Source organism: Dermacentor albipictus, chromosome 7 (genome assembly GCF_038994185.2).
Source record: "Dermacentor albipictus isolate Rhodes 1998 colony chromosome 7, USDA_Dalb.pri_finalv2, whole genome shotgun sequence".
Lineage (NCBI taxonomy): Eukaryota > Metazoa > Arthropoda > Arachnida > Ixodida > Ixodidae > Dermacentor > Dermacentor albipictus.
In genome coordinates this window covers 103,277,562-103,296,908 of record NC_091827.1, presented here as the reverse complement: position 1 = coordinate 103,296,908, position 19,347 = coordinate 103,277,562, and the positions used below count along the sequence as shown (strand labels likewise).

The window sequence follows — 19,347 nt, the reverse complement described above, 5'->3', positions numbered from 1 at the left end:
TCAAGACAGAGTTGGGCCTTTTGACGTAGGACATATCACTGTCTTCAAAAGTAATTTGATCGATGGCAAACAATGAAGCAATTCCATCGCTAATAGCAATCTCGTTTCCCACGATGTCAAGATTGCCCAGTGAGAGCTCCAACAAAGCCGTCTTGGTGGCATTGGTGAAGTAGAATTTTAAGGTAACATTGTAAAAATGAAGGGCCTTTAAGATAAATCCAGTGCTCCCTGACATGCAATCAAAGTTCAGCTCTGGCTGTTGAGCGCAGCCGACATATATCACTTGGTTGCTAAGTTCACTTCGAAGGAAATCTCTGAAATTATTTTTCACGTAATTAGGGCGGCATTCTCTAATCGATGCTGAGAAATCGCTCGGCCGTGAAAGGAGTACACATGGTATTCCGCTCCCTTTTGCCTTGCAGACTCTATTAATCTCGCAAGACAACGTTCTCGTGTACCTCACCCGAAAATCGCGACTCAATGCTGCTCGTTCCGATTCATTTTCTTCAATCAGGAAACAGTCAACCAAAGAAAAATCAGAGGGGCGCCTGGGACACAGCCTTAGATATGGTGACGTGTTCGGATCAAGATATAGTGCAAGCACGTTTGTCTTGATACCCGCAAGAATGTTTGCTTGAATGTAGTCAGAATAAGTTCTTGTCGGAAGCGGCCACATAGTTACGGTGTAGGGCAACTCACGGAGCAACATGAGATTGTGGGAATTCCAGTAGCCTTGCCGGGTAGCCAGTGCTATCGCTTCGGTCCTCCAAATATGCGACTGTAGAGTGGCAAAGAGCTGACCATATTTTCCATTCGCTGAGACATTTTGTGCAGCAAAAGAAACGTTGCCAAGACTCAACAGTAAATAGAACAACACGCGAGCCTTCAAAGTCATTTGTGAAAAGTGAACAGCTTCCTTCAATAAGAAATAAAATTTTGAATGGCAGTACCCAACAAATGTGTTTACTTTATGACAAACTAATTTTTCTTTGTGATATTTGCCATATTGCGCAAAAAAAGTTCCGTACTTAACTAAGATATTGAACAAGATTGAATCGGTTGATATTGAAAATGATGTCGGATTGTTGCCCACAACAAGCCTGCGTACCCCGTAATTTGGGTGATAGATTTCGAGCTACAATTAACGCTATGAGTTCTACGTCATGTACAACAAAACAAATTACACAATTTTGATAGACTCACCGATGATATCTCATCAGAATAGCACCTGCAATATTCCTCGCCAAGCTTTCGCTGACGCAACTAATGAACGCAACGTAGCTCTTTTGAGCCCAACTGGAAGCGATTCAAATGGCTGTTTAACATACCTTTAATATGTGTACTAAGCTGTGGTCATATATTTCAGCTATAAGTGTTCACACCTAGAATGCAAATATCTGAAAGAACCTAGGCGCGAGCATTAACTGGGACTTGATACATCATATGTCGTACAATACAAGGCAATGTGTCCCACATGCGCTTATGAAGAGGGATGAATGTCGCCCCTATAGGAGGGCTTCTGGCGCGTTAGAACGGCGTCTTCGGTTCTTTACGAGCCGTCTTGTACCTGCGAGAAAAACAACGAGCTATTATTAGTGCCATGGTCCTCAGGACATAATTAAAGTGACAACTTACATTGCGGAGCTGTGAAACACTGGCACTCACGCCGAACGGTGTATATCTGACTCCGAGTTTGGAGAATATTTTTCCTCCATACACAGGCATAATTCAGCTCCTTCCATATCCTCCATGGCAAACAATAATTAAGCTGGCGATTTCCACAGTGAATATTATTTCAGAAAACAAGCGAATACGCGCCTCATTTTTAAAGCTTAGAGCATAAAGAGTCAGAACGCGAGTTTGTGTTCATTGAAAAACCGCGCACAGTGACATGGAAGCCTTTACTCACACATGCTGAAGAATTAATGCAATGCCTCCACCGCGGCTGTGCATACACTCGCACGAGCTTTCTGGTTCCCTTTTTTCTTTCCCGCACACGGCTGCCACCACTGCGGCCATGATGATGAAGATGATTTTTGCATCCCCCTCGAAATGTGAGGTGACAACAGTAACCTAACCTTTTGAGATGCTCAGGTATGATGTATCTGCTTTTCATCCTAGCATTTTTATATACATCTTTTAACCTTTTTTTCCCTCAATACTTCTCTGCCTACCTTGAACCATTATCTATGCTTGTAACACGCCCGGTCATATCATTCTCGTCCCTGCTTTCTTTCAATGAACGCAGACTAGCGCATTCTGGTGTTGCTGCAGGGAACCCACCGGTAATGTCGTGCGCATCCTCCGCTGCAATTGGTTGGCCTACTAGGCTAGAGAACCGCCACGTGGTCATGGAAACATGGCGAGGTTCGCTAAACAAAATCGCTTTCAAATTTTGTCGTCTGCTCCTCGCATATCGTAAGAGCATATCTGTGGCTGATAAAATGGAAAATGGTATTTTTTTACATTAAGCGACCCTTTAGCAAAGTGACGAGTTGCCCTGCCTGTCGTGCGTTCTTTATCTGAGTGCAGCAGACTGAATATTGTTTTAAAAGATGGTCGCGCAGAATTAGGTGAATTTCTATTCGTTCCTCTCATTAAATCATTATTTTGAGTTATTCGCAATGGCAAGAACGACAAAGTAAACCGGCCATATTACGTATTTGAGTGGATTATGAGCCGTATTATTTCGGCATAGTGTATAGCACAAATGTCCCCTTGGAGCTTTCCTGAATTGATTGCAGGCATCCATAAACCTAAGATACATTGCCATTGTAGACTGGTTTGCCTGCCGTGGAATAGTACTAAGCATCTCCTATTATAAGCAGTTGTCCAGAAAAATCCCTTTTTAAGGTGTATTGTTTAAATTTCCGTTCATGCGAAAAGCAAATCTTGGCTTTACGTGACGAGAGTAACTAAAGTTTTGGTATACCGACGCGAAGCGTTTGTTAAGTGCTCAAAGCATCACTAACTTCCCCGCACTGAAACGTTCTCGCCATTCCTACCTCATTGATGCAGATTCTGTGCTAGGTTCTTCATCTGCAGCGCCATTGTTTTCCTGATTATTTATTGCTACAGCAATTACGTGGGCACTGCAAGCGAATTTCCGTCGTCTTTGTCGCCGCCGGTGTCGCCGAGGGCCTCCGAATGCCGGGTGACTCGACTATCATGCACAAAGATTTTAAGATATGCTAGTTCTACGTAGCCGGACAGAACCGAGGTAATGTTGTTTGCCGTCGCTTGAAGATACTCAGGATAATTTTTGCATTTCGACTAATTACATAATAACGAGTAAGTAATCAGTTAACTTTTCAAATAATAAAACTACACGAAATGTGTCAGTGATAAAAGTGCAAAGCAACATGAAAAGCTCCCGGTAAGCTTTATATTGCTCGATATGTGCCACGTAAAAGTGTTTTTTTTCGAACGTGAAAGAAGCCCGTGAATACACGCAGGGTAACTGGAGCGGTCAGTCGCTTGGCCATCTCGAGTTTATACGCGGGCTTCTTTTATGCCCGGAAAAATACACTTTCATGTCGCATGTAATGATCAACAGAAAGGTGTATCGGGACCTTTTCATGTTGTCTTTTCAGAAGTTGAATACCTAATTAGGAACAAGTATATGATTAGGCAGAATTCAAAGCATAATCCGAGTATCTCCAAGCGACGGCAAACAACATTACCTTGGTTCTGCCTAGCTACGTGGCTTTTCCATATTTTCAAATCTTGGTGCATGGTAGTTCGGAAACGCTGTAGATTTGCATAATTAGATGCTATATGCTTATTCATGTCGTGTGTGGGTTATATTGCTACATCAATCAATTTTTGAAGTTCCTCATACGAGGTCTTAAGTTCTTGACGAAATTATTGCGCAGAATTTCGAGACAGCGTCCATAGTGAATGCGTTTTCTACAGCTTTTCAGACTAATTAGATAATAAATTGCCTAAGAATATAAATGCTAGGAGAGTTCAGCTTTGTTTGTGCGGGCGACGACACGTAAAGGCCATGCTGTGCGGACAAAATAGACGTGCGGTTGGACACCAAGACGGCGGCGGAGAGTTACAGCTGTCGAGGGGTTGGTAAGCTGCTGTTTACGGAGACTGCGTAAGTGGGTTGACTGTTAGTCGAGGCTTCCGATGTTCAATTCGCGAAAGGAGTGCCATGGCTTTGAATGCAACCCGTCGCCGCTCGACCGCACCCGTGCTAAGGCAATCCACGAACGAGGAAGATGCCCCAGTGTGCGTGGAAGAGTTTTTCCTTGCGAGGCTGTGTCTTGCGAGGCTGTGAGACACGAGACCCATTGCACTGCAAAGGGTTCCGGACAACGGCATCGAGATGTCAGAAGTACGGATGAAATCGCCCTGAAACCCCGTTGTGGGCACACTGCGCGCACCACAGTGTGGTTGACGAACGATGGGACGAGGTTGACGTTGGGGATGCTCTGAAATATACGCGCAAGCTCCTCGGAAAGGGAATTTGGTGGAGATTCGGCAAAGAGAAAGAATACAAATATAACAGCGTTGTAATTTATGACTCGTAGTGTTCTGATGTCTCTATAAATAGTTTCTAGTCTAGTGCTTTCCTATTCGATTTTAGTAAACAGTTACCGAATCCCGGCAACGGCGGGCGCGTTTCGATGGGGGTGAAATACGAAAACATTCGTTTACATAGATTTAGGTGCTCGTTAAGGAAGCCCAGGTGGTCCCAATTTTCAGAGCTCCCTACTACGGCGTGCCTAATAATCAGACCGTGCGTTTGGTACGTAACACCCCAGAATTCAATTCAGTTCAAAGATTTATTTCAATTTAAACCCAGAAGTGTTCGCGCACGCGCATATGTCGCATCCGCGTTAGCCTGAGAACGTCGGCCAAGAAGTTCAAGCCCCACCTCTGCAATGCAGTAAGTGGTTCTCCTTTCGGGCAGAAGTGCCAGTTTGAAAAGCAAAAAGATCCGCCATGACATTGAAATGAAATTGACATTAGAAACCACAGCTTGGATGCACAGGTAAGTACTCGTATTGAACCCATTTCCTTGATCATGCATGATATTCTCTGTGAGTAATTCGTTGCGACATCCCACTGCGTACCGTTCGTGAAACGTCAGTAGCGAAATCATGTGGCGGCGTAACATTTCTGCGCTAATTCGTTTTTTTATGTATCGCTTTAGTTCTCATATTGTCGCATATAAATATGGTTATCGCGGAAACGATGGCCACGCAGTACCATGAGAACAAATAAAAAAGGCGCACATTATGGTACGCATTTTCAATGGAATATGATTTTAACAGTTGTGAATTTCATTGCAGTTTTCGTAGCCATTTAGGCATTGATTCAATAATTTTCTACGGACCGCCGTTTGCACAAATCTTGTCCTCCTGCACTTGAGTGAGCGGAATCGGCACTTCGATAGGTTGAATGGCTTTTCGTTGCGGCTGCATAAAAGTAATTGGCACCCAATATTTTTATTGCGAAGCATTCTTGCCTAAGCCAAGAAAATGTTTGTGGAGCATCTCGCGATGGTATGGCAGCGTTTTTTTGAACCGATGTTTCAGGTAGTGCAGTCACTGGTCCCCGTTATGTTCTCAATGTATCAGTCTAAATAATATATTAAAGACCTTCTGAGGCCTGATTTGAACAAATCATCTCTAGCACAGAAGCCCGATACGTTAACCGTTACGCCACGGTACGTTTCTGTTTTATCGCATGCTACATATTACAAACATATTACGTACTTCAGTAAGGTCGTCATTGCACCGCAGGTGCATGCCTCGACAGGGGGAATGGAAACCCTTAAATTTTTTCCCACCAGAAAGCCACCGCGCTGACACGCTTGCTATACTTCCAATTGCGCAACTGTCAGCTACAACTGAGTGTGCTAAAAGCGACAGCAAAAAAAGAGTAACAGGGCTAAGAATAGGACGGGCGCTTCGTCGGTTTCAGTGTGCACGTATCGTTCGTTGAGCTCTTAACGTTTTTCAGACATGTACCAACTGGCCCAAGTAAGCATATTATTTGAGTCTGCCCTGTTTTCTTTTTAGTTACTGAACACGCTCAACCTGCTCTCCTCTGTCTAACACGGGATTCGATGGCTACCAGAAAGTGATTTCACATACGTGTAACTAAATTACCTTACCACGAAATTTATCCCCTTAGTTTTAAAATTGAACCAGCAAAAGAATTTGAGTTAAATTTATGTACCTTCGTAAAGTGCATGCCAAACAATTTACGGTGCTGTTGTAAACTGCGGCAAGGAAAGGCCACGATGCTACACATGCGGCGTGCATCGCAGTAAAGTGCATCCAATACTTTGATTACAGCGCTGCTCTTATTGCTCCTAAATGTGTTAGGAGATGTAAGATGCCCGCTAAGCCTTTTATACATGCGTAATTAAGTGAGTTCTGGGCAGAAGCCTGAACCAGAGCTTCAAACACATTGGGGCTATGCCCGTCAAGCAGCGGAATAAAACAATGCACTGCAATGGACATAACCTTCGTAATGGTTAAAACACGTTGGCGGGCTAGTTGGTTTGAATCCATAATGGAATTTGTACGCACGACGTAAAAAGAAACGGATACACAGGGACAGCGCTTTATCGCTGTGAGCGCTGTCGGCTTATCTTGTTCGGTGAAATTTCATTTCAGGTGAGTAGATACATCTTTTTATTGTGATACCAAGTTTAAGATACTTCAGCTGCGTTCAGGCCACCGGCAAAGCAACGCCACCGTGGACTTTCAGTATCGACGCCACATGCATGGCCACTGTGCCTATAGTGTTGCAGGTCACGTATCTGCTTCTAGTACGAGAAGATAAGGTGAGGGGCCCGTGTCACTTTGTAAGGTTCCACATGCTTCTTAAAACACTTAGCTCTTATTAAAGAACTGCGCTCTGGGGCCCACTGGCCATTGGGACTACTACTGGGTCCCGTTGGTGGCTACTTTCCGCCAAGCTGGCGACATTTCGGGAGTGTTCGGTTGATGAGATTTGAAGTTGGCTCCCTAGTCGTTCTTGACTTAAATTTTGGCTAACTGAAATAGCCAATTTTTAAGGGCTCGCTTTTCTGGCGGCCTTATGCGGCCAACCACCAATAGGTCCTTCCAAGCGTCTACAACTCCCGTTGTTGCAGAGCACCAGGCCGGCAGTGCGCTTGTACCTATTATAGCTGTAGGTACCCGCCGGCAGCACTCGTCTACCTCCCACATAAGCAGCGGATACTTGACTAAGCGAGGGTCTCGACTCGAGACCCTCACAAATCTTTATAGGGCGCCCTTTGTAGATGAAAACCTATGGGAAACAACTGAGCACAAGGTCGTGGTACATTCGTACCAATTCTAAAAAACCGGGGGCTTCTGGCAACAACTGAATTCTAAGTGAGCACCTTGCGCATGCATTCACGGCAAACGTAGTTTCCCTCTCGGACAAGTCGATAGGGACACACGCACTAGCCCGTCTTTTTTCGGTGACGATTTTTCACCGGCTAATAACTGTAAGTAGGCTATCGCTAGGAGCAACGCGCGTCTTAATGGTATGTTAACTTCTTGAAGTCACTCTCATTCTCATTCTCACTCATTCTCGAATTGCTTACAGACCTGGAGAGGCCGAGCAGAAGGGTTGGTCTAAAAATTTATCTCCAGAAAACTAACGTAACGTTCAACAGTCTCGGAAGAGAATAGCAGTTTACGATAGGTAGCGAGGCACTGGAAGTGGTAAGGGAATACATCTGCTTAGGGCAGGAAGTGACCGCGGATGTGGATGATGAGTCTGAAATAATAAGAAGAAGAATGGGCTGGGGTGCGTTTGGAAGGCATTCACAGATCATGAACTGCAGGTTGCCATTATCCCTCAAGAGAAAAGTGTATAACAGCTGTGTCTTACCAGTGCCAACCCATGGGGCAGAAACGGGGAGGCTTACGAAAGGGTTCACCGTACTTTGAGGACAACGAAGTGAGCTTTGGAAAGAAGAATGATGCGTGTAACATTCAGGGATAAGAAGAGAGCAGATTGCAGTGAGGGAACAAACGGCACGTAATGACACCTTAGTTGAAATCAAGAAAAAGAAATGGGCATGGGCGGGGCACGTAATGGGGAGGGAAGATAACCGGTAATCATTAGGGGTTACGGACTGGATTCCAAGAGAATGGAAGGGTAGCAGGGGGCGGCAGAACTTTAGGTGGACGGATGAGATCAAGTTTGCAGACACAACGTTGCCGCAATTAGCTCATGACCGGAGTAGTTGGAGAAGTACGGAAGAAGCCTTTGCCCTGCAGTGGGGGTAGCCAGGCTGATGATGATGTCGACGATGATGATGATTATGATGACGATGATCTTCTCGAATGTTCTCGAATGTTCTCACTGATTCTATAGTGAGAGAGCCGTGTCTAATCAGATTACAAGCGCGACGCGAAATGTGTGCATCGTATAACGCACGCCAGCCCCAGTGATTACTGTGGGATCTATGATCGGTCGAACATTAATAGCTGACGCATTCGACCCATGAATTACATTTCGACAACTGACGACTGTGCCTACCCTTATCGTTGTTGCGTTGAGTAACGCCTGCTTTCCTAGCCACAATTTTGTTGAATAAATCGTTAAACTCGATTTTTCCTCGTCACTAGAACGTGACATCCTGTGAAGATGGTTCGATGTGCACCGGACCTCCAATGCAAGCTGCAAGCAAACGGCAAGTTGTGAAGGTAATGTCCATTTGGCTGCAGAGCTGCGAACTTGCCGCACGAAGGAAGGACTGCTACTGAAGTACCGACTTCTGCCTGATAAGACGAAGAAGATCATGGCCAAGTGAGAAGCCCAAGTGCAGTGCCACCTACAGTGATCGACCTGCAGCGACTCGGAGCCGCCGACCACCCATGCATGATCGTTTGGAGGTCCCCGAAGCTCGCTGCAGACATACGAACAGGCCGCTATGCTCAACAACTGGGACGACAAGCATCGTCACGTCTATTTCTCCTTATCAGACGCAGCCAGGACTCGGTTCGGGAATCGAGAGTCCTCTCTGACAGCGTGGAGCCTCTTTTGCAACACCTTCTTAGACAACTTCACTAGCATCGTGCGTGAATATAGAGCGGAATCTCTCCTGGACATTCGTGTGCAGGTACCAAACGAGAACATCGTGATATTTATGCAGAAAGTGACTAGCCTAGTCGGCCACGCTACCTCGATGCATCGTGAAAAAGAAGGATTCCTTCCCGATGCTGGCTTTGAATTAAGGTCAATTACGACTCAGTTTGTGGGGCAATGCATGGAACGGATGCCAAACGCCTGAGGCAGGACTTCTCTAATCGTCACGCTCGGCAATTTGAACAAATGTGTCCGTCGGGTGTGTGTGCGACCGGTTTCTCTCTGTGTTCCTTCGTGGGGATTAACCCAACATGACCTACATTTAAACTTTGTGCGACAAAGATTGGTTTCTATCTGTGTTATTCTGTGTGAATTGACGCGACATGTCCTCACAAGGCCCGCTACCAGGGAGCACGAGAGAACGAGGTTGCCCAGATGGTGGATGGCATAAGACCAGCGAGACGACACGAGCGGACGCATATCTGCCCACGTGTGCAGGAGCACGCATGCCAAACGTTCCTTTATGTTTTTGTCTGGGAGCCCACTGCTCACTCACATTGATGAATTAAGCTTCTGTTATTGTTTTTACATCACCTTGTTTCCTTTGCTCGACCAGCTCGGATGGTCAACTTGGTTCGAGCTCCAAGCAGGCACTATTGAAGGTCGCGAAAACCTGTCCACGTAACAGCGGGTGGCAGCCGTAACGAAACGGATGCCCAATCTTTTGAGCATTCATGCAAAACTGAATCTCCTCAGATCGCAGACAGCGATGGATGAAATAACGTGGGCCCATGTAGATAAAGTGCCAATGTTATTGTCTCAAAAAGAAGTTCTTTTCTTTGATATTTGCTCCTCGTACTTGTTAGGTCGGGTTTAGCCTGCTATAATGCGCTTTTGAACACGCCATTCAGCATGTTCGACGTTCACGCATTATTGTTTTCTCAAGTCCTAGAAACTAAAATTATTCCATAGCTGCCGCATCTTGGCACTAAAAATGACGCTGCAGCCCCACACGGATGCACCCCGAATGACAATTTCTTAGGTAGGGACACAGCGGCGTAAGAGAGCAAACCTGTCGAGTGGGAAGCAGCGTGCTTCTGCATTCGAGCGCGGCTATGGCATGCTATTCGCACAGAAGCCTTTTTGCTAGCTGAGCTGGTATTATTTCAACTGGTTAGAGCCGACCGGGCAGCAAACGGCAAGCTTACGTTATCTGATGTTTAACTGAGTGCTGAATAAGGTGGATGGTTGCCCGTCGGCCTCATCTCAACACCACCAATGTACGTCACCTCAACCGCTATCAGCGGTACTCCTATTCAAACTGGCGTTGGCAGAAGCCGGCAGCTGCAAGCGCGCTGTTTCCTTCTGCCCAGGAGTAGTTCATTTGCGTTCTAGGTTACGCTATGTTGCACCCACGTATATGTAAACTCCGTCCGAGGTGTTCGTGCGCTACGCTAAACGTTACCATAGCTGTCAAAAAAACTTGTGCGTGAAAAGATGGCTCGCCAGCCGTCTATTCTCCTCTCCATGTCCAACACTTCAAGATATCTGGCTACTTCTATCCCCAGCGCCATAAAACGGCAGGCTATTGAAGCCCGCCCTTCGTCCGGTTCGGCAGTAGCAGTACCAGTGCCCTTGTCATTTCTTGAACTGTCGGGACCCTACCACCTTATTTCACAGCGCCGTTGTCGTACACCAAAGTGTTTGCCGGAACACCTCGACCACATACCTTGACTTATACCCATCATCTTTGTGCGAGCGCTTGCCCTTTCCTACGTGCGTTCAGCACCTCCATACACGAATCCTTGGTGGACACTGAATAGTAAGCCCATTTGCTTAGCATGTGTCATCCCATGCCATGTCTCACGCTTGTGCAACCTCAGGAATCCCATTTTCATGAGAACGCAAACATTGTCAGTCGCCTTTCAGCTACACCACGACGTCGCTTACATAGGCGGCACCGACGGCACGCCATAGATCCGGAAAGCTGGTTGTCGCAATTCTCGAAGTAGGAGCAGCCTCATAAGCTAACTGTCCATGTCGTCGACTGTTCTCCGTTTCAGGCCCTAGTAATCTGGCTGGCATCTTTGAAAGTATCGATACAATCGTATTTGTAGGTACTGGAGCCACGGTTTCAGTTTTGCACCACAACCTCGGTCGTTTGCTTCAGAAAGTTGCGATTGTCTTTGCGTAGTGGTAGTCGCCAGCCAATACAGCTGCTAGCGGTTTGCACTAAGCATCCATTATTGGTGAGCGATATGACATTGAGTTCTTGGAGCTTTCGCAATGGACCCATGAGGTGATCCTTGTTTGGGATTTCTTATCACATCACCATACAATTATTGACTGTTCCCGTGTAGAGCTGACGCTCTCAACTCTTGATAACGGCACAGCTGATGACATCCCTCCACAGGACTCCAGCGATGCCGCATGTGAGGGCTGTCATTGTGCCCCTCCGTGTGCCTCAATTTCTGATGTTGCTGTTGTTTTTTTGTCATTGTTGCTTTGTGGGGAATGGTTTGGTCATATCCAGCTGGTGGAATGTATCGACAATGTTGGCGCTGCTACAAGACTTTCCCAATGCCCAGCTCACCGCCATCGCCCCTACTCCCACGCAACACATTCCTTATAACCTACCGCTTGCCGCCGTTATTCTATGGACGACATTGACCTGAATAAAGGATAGAAACTTCCTGCCTTTCGGGGAAAATGCCACACGTCTTTTGACTAGCAACAAGCTCCTTTGAGCTGCGCAACAAGACTCATCTAGCGTAATGACACGGACTTTCAAGCACCTCTGCACCCAACGCCCCTATCGTGTTTCACCGAGAGAATGCCGTGTCGTCACAGAGCAATCTTATCAAGTGCTTCAGCGCGTCGTCGCACAGCCATCTTCCATTTACAAACGAGAACTGCCCCCCCCCCCCCCTGCCACTCCCAGAGATGGAAGAAGAGAGTAATGCACTGCAAGACACCCTAGGCGAAATTCTGCGCCTCACGCGAGATAACCTAGAAAGTATTCGTACCCGAGCGAATCGTGTAGAGGTGGTCGAAAACAAAGTCACCATAAACATTAAAAATAAAGCTAGTCAGCCACAACAGATGGACCAGACGACGCACGCTTCGCCACCAATAAATCCCCCGCAAAACCATCATGGCTGACATGACACGGATACCTTAGAAATGTGGCAGCGGATTGCGCTAGCGACGCCAAACGCGAATCCTTGCTGCAACAGTACCTCAAAACTCAACCCAAGCAAACCGCACGTAATACTATTACAACAAACCCTATGCGAAACCGTCATGCTCTCAGGGTACAGCCTCGTCTCCCAAAGAGGAGGGGACACCAGGAGAAGCATCGCCACACTCGTTAAAAGAAAATCGCGCACATCGTTCATGGCGTCCTAAGGAAAAACAGTCGCATCGAGGCGATCCTAATCGAGCTCCTTGCTAACCGTCTCTTAAAACAAAGCGTTTTTGTACTAAACGTCTACAGATCTCCCGCGCACTACAAAAAAAAGCCTTCCGCGTGATCTTTACTAAAGCCACATCATTGGCACGAAACTCACCGCTCATTATCGCAGGTGTCTTCAACGCCCCCCACTCATCATGGGGTTACGCCACAATCAAGCCTAGCGGCAACAATCTCTCGCGCGCAATACACGACCGGTTCCACACCCTGGTGATGGACCACATGTTCCCCACCAGATTGGGTACGTCAACACAAAGCGATAATACGCCGGACCTCACGTTACTCCGAAATGTAGCAAACTACACAAGGACGAACACGCAAGAGAATCTGGGCAGCGATCACTTTGTCATACGGACAGAAATACCAAACACGACGGCCCCGCCCCAATCGTGCACCCTCACAAACTGGGATACCTTCCGTAAGTTACGGAAGGAAGAAACGAACACGTTCGACTCCTTCCAGGAACACTTCTCTGCGATAAAGGCTGACGTAACTAGAGCCACGAAAACCATCCAAACGGAAATGAAGGTCCCAAAGGTGGACCCTTACCTTGCACACTTACTCGAGGCCAAGGCTTCGATATTTGCGCGATGAAGAAAGCAGTGTCTCAACAGGCACCTGCGCAAGCGCATCGCGATCCTCAACCGAGACATCGACCATTACTGTACGGAGCTCACAAGGCTCCAATGGCACGAACTCTCTTCGGCGGTCGACGGCCGCATGCGGAGCAGAGGTAAGTGGAACCGCCTGAAACGCATGTTGCACGACAGCGAAAGGAAGGATAATCAAAGCCACTCGCTATACCGAATTCTACACTCAAAATAAGAGAAAGGGGGAACAGAAGAGTCCTTTTGGTAAGAAATTGCCAAGCGATTCTTTCCGCTAGGCAACGCTCACTCCAACGATTACCCGAGCATAAAGTGCGAAACCACTCCCGAACCAGACGTTGCCTTCACGGAAGCAGAAGTCCGAGAAGCGCTACATAACCTAAACAGCAGGTCGGCCTCAGGACCCGACGGGGTAACCAACCGATTGTTACGTAACTTAGATGACCAAGCTGTTACATTACTCACAAAAGACGTCAACCACGTGTGGGAAACAAGACAGGTACCAACGCAATGGCGCACTGCCACAGTGGTCCTCATTCCAAAACCCGGCAAACCACTTAACCTCGACAATTTGTACCCCATCTCCTTTACTTCATGCGTGGGTAAAGTATGGGAGCACGTCATTCAAAACCGACTGTTACGCTACATTGAGGAACATGAACTCCTCCCACACAACATTGTAGGATTTCGACCCCGCCTATCCACCCAATATGTCATGTTACTCCTAAAGAGACAGATGATCAACCTTAAAACAAGAGGCGTTCTAGGCATCCTCGCCCTCGATCTCACGAAAGCATTCGCACCATCTCGCACCGCTTCGTACTGGAGTCTGGGGCAGGTCTCGGCCTCGGCCAGAGATTTCAAGAGTACGTAGGCTCCTTCCTAAAAGACAGAGAAGCCCGAGTGCGAGTCTTGCCACTTAAGTCGGACCCCTACAGGCTGGGCTCCGTCAGAAGAGCGCAATGCTCAGTCACCTCTCCATTACTACTTAACATAGTGATGAAGGGACTGGCAGACAAACTACAAGACATTACAAGCGTCAACTGCGCTCTATACGCAGATAACATCACCATATGGAGCCTCGGAGGCTCCCTGGAAGATATGGGCCAGGCATTACAGTCGGTCCTAGATGCCACGGAAGAGTACCTACTAGATACAGGAATGAAGCTATTCTCCAAGAAATCGGAACTCTTATTATTTCACAAGTCTTCCCAAGGAGTCCGCTACCTAACTCCTCTAGACGAACTTCGGATCGCACTACACGCAAGAGACCGACTATATATAGTTTCCGCGAATCAACCACATAGGCATTCTTGGGCTCCTAATTGAAGCCACCGGCTGCCACGGACATAAGATCAAACACTTAACCGCGAAAACCGAAGACATGATCAGACTCATCCACAGAGTCTCGGGGCGCAGGAAGCGTCTCTGCGAACATAACCTTCTGCGCGTATACCACGTGTTCCCTATGAGCCATGTTAATTAGGTCGCCTCTGCCCACAACTGTACGAAAATAAAAAAGACGAAACTAAACACACTCATGCGCAAGAGCATCAAATATGTCTTAGGCATTCCACACAGAGCAAGTATGGCAAATGTTGACCAGCTAGGCACGAACAACAACATCGACGAAGTGATCGAGGCTCAGACTATGGCGCAAATACTCCGCCTATCCTCGTCCAAAGCCTGTAGACTAATCCTAAACGAAGTTAATGTCTCCCCATCTCCCTATCTCGAGCATGCGGTTACCCTACCGCGCGAAATTAGAGACAACCACAAAGTCTCACTGTTCCGCAAAAACGTCAACCCACAACACAACGTGGGTAGGCGCCAGGCCCGTACCCACGCGATTCTCGACCGCATCGACGCGGATCGTGGAGCCACCGCATTTTTGGACGCGGCTCAGCACGGCAACACATTCCCTTTCACGACAGCAGTCGTGGACGGCAACAGAACGGTGCGATCATCTGCATCGGTTAAAACGACCACAAGCACTAAAGCAGAACAGATAGCCGTAGCCATCGCCGTGGGAGATTCCACATTTACCCATGTGCTCACGAGCTCGCGTGCCGCAATTCGGGCCTACCAAAGCGGCAACGGGTCTAAAAAAGTAGCGCGTATCATACTAGCGAGCTCAAAAGAGAGCAAACGATGCCTCTCATTGTTTCCTGCTCACATGGGGAAAGACATTCACCCGGAAAAACCAAACCTCGATGAAATGGCCCACGACCGGGCGCGACAACTTGCCCACCGCGACGGTCCCATGGCCTCCGAGTGGCAAGATATTCAGTTTAATGACCCGCTACTCACTTACCGAAAAATCACCCCACACTATCGAAAAGGCAGAAGCAAGTACCCGCTCCTGCACGCCAAACTCAAACGCGCGCAGGCGGCCGCCTTTCGAATGCTATAAACGGACTCCTATCCGTGACGAGGCCTACTAAGTTACTACGACCCAGACAGCCCGGCAAAGACTGCCCAGTATATTATTGCTCACTCGCGCACATGCTATGGAAATGTGCCGCGGTACCAAAGGGCCCTCTCTCCAGTGAGCCCGAATGGGAAGAAGCCCTCAACAGCCTGGACCTCAAACTCCAACTCAAGGCCGTCCGGAGTGCCCAAGAACTGGCGGAGCGTCACCACGTTTCCGTCTCGACTTGGGCGTCGCCTACGGTTTCGGCCTACGGTTTCGTTATTCGATTTGAGAGGAATTCGTATACCCAGGGGCGTTGCAAAGCGAGTGCATCTGTTTTGCGCATGATAAAGACTTTCTAAAGCGCCAGATGAAGTGAATTAAGAAACGGCGCATTTAGTTTCATGTTTTCGAAGGAAGATTGTTTCAATGAACTAATTTTAAGCATACCGCTCGCGTAAAAATTTCATCGCCTACTCAAGTGCTTTTTCGTGTAATTTTAATCCCACGATTTGAGCGCATTTTACTGTTTAGGTTCTAACACAATGATGAAGTTCTCATATTTTCGTAGCTTCCTTAGAGTTGAATTTTTTCGCATTCACGTTGCTCTCCACTGCATCAATTTGAGATGGCCTATCGCACAGTGTGTGGTGGCGATTGCAACATTATATTGTGTTTAACTCCTATTTTCTAGGGGCAATGATGTGCGCATAGTACACATTTTTGCTATTGTTTACCTAAATGAATGCATATTCATATAACGGATAGATCGTTGTCCAGTTTCCTGTAGTGGTGAAACGCAATTATTTCAGGGCAAAGCAGGCAATCGAAAATAAAATGGTGGTCTTCGCAGCAGCAAAATGCTGCTATCGCAGCAAGTGAGCACAGAGCCGAAAGAATTACTGCAATGTGCTGTATTATTTCAGTTTACTTTTGCCTGCGTGAATCTTGGTGCTGATAAATTTCTGGTGTAGATACACCACCCTTTACAGAACAGGAACTATGAGCTGAATTGGCTATTCTTTTATGCTGTATTAGGATGAGTGCTTCAAACTACTGCCAACCCAAGCATTATCACGGGTATACATGTACATACTACTAGAACAGCCCCGCCTAAGGTGGAGTGCCTGTAATTGCCTATGTTCACGGGGTCCCAAGTCATGGGACCCCGTGCTGCATCACTCGTGGCCTACCTGCGCAGAAGCTGCAATGATAGACTGTGCGCATGGCCTGTGCTGAGCGCCACCACTCAACCTAGCTCTAAAAGACCATTTCAAGCACGGTCGGGCCATGGGGCCGGCCTTGCTCACGGCCATCACATGCGCACTCTCCGCAAGTCATGTGTGCATGTGATGCAGGCGAGGTTTTGCGATCAACTTGAGAAACTTTTAAAAGCAGGCTACTCTCACTCTGTCTTAAATTCCGTGGTCGAATCTCTCCTGCAGAAGCTAAAAACTACCGCTGTGAGTGAGAAAATGCACTCGAAGGAGAGGGAGCGAGTAAAACCAGAAGTAGTGCCTTATGTGCACCATGTGAGCCATAACCTCAAGAAGGTAGCTACCAGATATGGCATTCCGGTTGTCTTTTCGGCTCCCAACAAGTTAGCTCAATTGTGCCCCTGGATACCACGCGAGGGGCCGCTGGGTTGTCAGACGCAGCAAGCCAAACATTTCAGGGTCTGTGTTGAAGGGCTGGTCAACGAGATACGCCTAGATTGCGGGAATGCATGCGTCGGACAAAAGGGACGCTGTATTAATGACAGGCTGAGGGAGCACGCTAACAGTATTGCTAAGTGTGACAAGGCGCATCTTCCTGCGCACTGGAAAGCCTGTCGTTGTACGCTATGCTTTGAACAAGTATTGATTCTTGGCAAAAGTAGGCACCAAACTGCAAGGCAGTTATTGGAAGCGTTCTATATAAAAAAGAAAGGGTCTGATTGTGTCAGCGATACATCTATCGTATTATATTCTGCAGAAATGTGCTTTATCCAAAGTATGTTATCATGACCATGTTGTTCTGTCACACCTAGGCTCCCTGTGCATGCGCGGAAGTTATCTTTTCTTGTATGCGTTTCTTCAGACTGTCATTAAACAGTTAGTATTTTGGCGCTCCACTGTCTTCCTTTCTTCTGTCCCTTTTCAAGAAATGTATTTTGCACTAAAAGGTATACCTAGGAAATGTAAGCACCAACTTGCCCAAGAGGAAGTCCTTTTGGACCCTTTCTTATTTGTGCTGCCGTGCCCACGGCTATGCGCTGTTGCGATGAAGCATGCAATGCATATACATAAACTCTTATTGCTTGGCGAAGACATGGAGACGAATCCAGACCCTGAGATCAGCCAACAATTAACAGAAATAGCTGCTGATATAAAAGATATTAAGGAAAGTCGCGTGCCTAAAATTGAAACGAAATTAGTATTGCTAACAAGACAAGAAGAAAAGGTCGACTGTTAAGAACAACTAGCAAATATGAATATTCCTAATAAAGCCATGCAAGAAAAAATCGACGATCTATAGAATCGTAGCAGGTGAACTAACCTGATAACAAATGGCTTACCGGAGGCAGAGGGAGATACACCCTTGATACTTAAAAGTGCAGTGAACAAAACATAATTGTATACACCCTAGAATTAAAACCAGTAGCAATCGACCGTATACACCGGATTGCTAGAGGGGCGCCGGACAGGGTTGGGCCTGTAATTCTTAAGCTGCTTGACTCAGAAGGCAAATGTTGAATACTAAAACGGGAACACAAACTTAAACCTACAGGCATATTCATTGGAGAAGAACTTTGGAACAGTGCGAAAGCAAACCGACAAAGAAAAGAAAAAGCTTCCCTTGTTCTTGTTAAGTTATATGTAAACGATCGAGAATATGTTAGGAGCGATATGAAGGATGACAAAGTACCGCTTAATGAAAAACGCGTATAAGTAGCTACTGCAAGTGCAGCAAAGGCGGTGAACATGCCCAGCGGCTAAACAAAAATGGGAGCTACTACTCATCGGACTGCAAAATCGGCGAACTAACACTCCTCATGGTGAATGCAAGAAGCGTCATCAACAATCTTTAGCACTTGAAAATCTGATCACTGATCATAAGCCAGACCTACCAGACATAACAGAAACATGGCTCACGCCTGACGTTTTTGATCACGAGTTCGCACTGCCGAACTATTCTGCGGTCCGAAAATACCGCCCCACACGTGGTGGTGGAGTAGCAGTATTGATGAAATAAGGCCTTTCCTTTGTGGCATTTCCATTTTTTGCAAACTTCTTTGTGACGGTACTAGCCTATTCATAGGTTGTGTTTATCGGTGCCCAAACTCTCCTGATCTTTCTGTCAGTGTCATTCATGATTACATGGAACGTCACGTGTTTAGTTCCCGCGTCGTCCTCATGGGTGACTTTAATCTGCCAGACATTAACTGGAATAGTATGTGCTACTCGTAATCAGCTTCGGATGCATTGTTTCAGCTCATAGTAACCTTCACTCTTTATCACATCTTTTCATGCCCCACCCATTCACAGGGAAATACTCAGAGTTTACTAGATCTATTTTTTTAGTTATCACTCTGACCTACACCGTATAAATGTTCTTCACGATGTATCAGACCACGACGTACTAGTGTGCGTCGTACCTTTTGGTGACAGCATAGCCACTCATTCTTCTGTATCTTTAGTAACAGGCTTCGATAACGCTGTTGACAATAGCCTACTAACGCACCAATCTTGTGAATTCCAGCATTTTTCAAAAATTGGCTCCGATGCTTCACTAGATGT

The 19,347-nt window shown here is 46.8% G+C and overlaps 1 protein-coding gene across 2 annotated transcripts in view; it reads right to left on the bottom strand.

The window, feature by feature from the left end:
* Window positions 1-1,477: 1,477 nt before the first annotated feature.
* The window catches only part of LOC135914006 (uncharacterized), a 211,481-nt gene continuing 193,611 nt past the window's right edge, over window positions 1,478-19,347 (bottom strand). For both annotated transcript variants that reach the window (XR_011507510.1, XR_011507511.1), the window contains one exon: window positions 1,478-1,567. The gene's annotated coding sequence lies outside the window, so the exon portion shown is untranslated. The remainder of the gene's footprint in view (window positions 1,568-19,347) is intronic.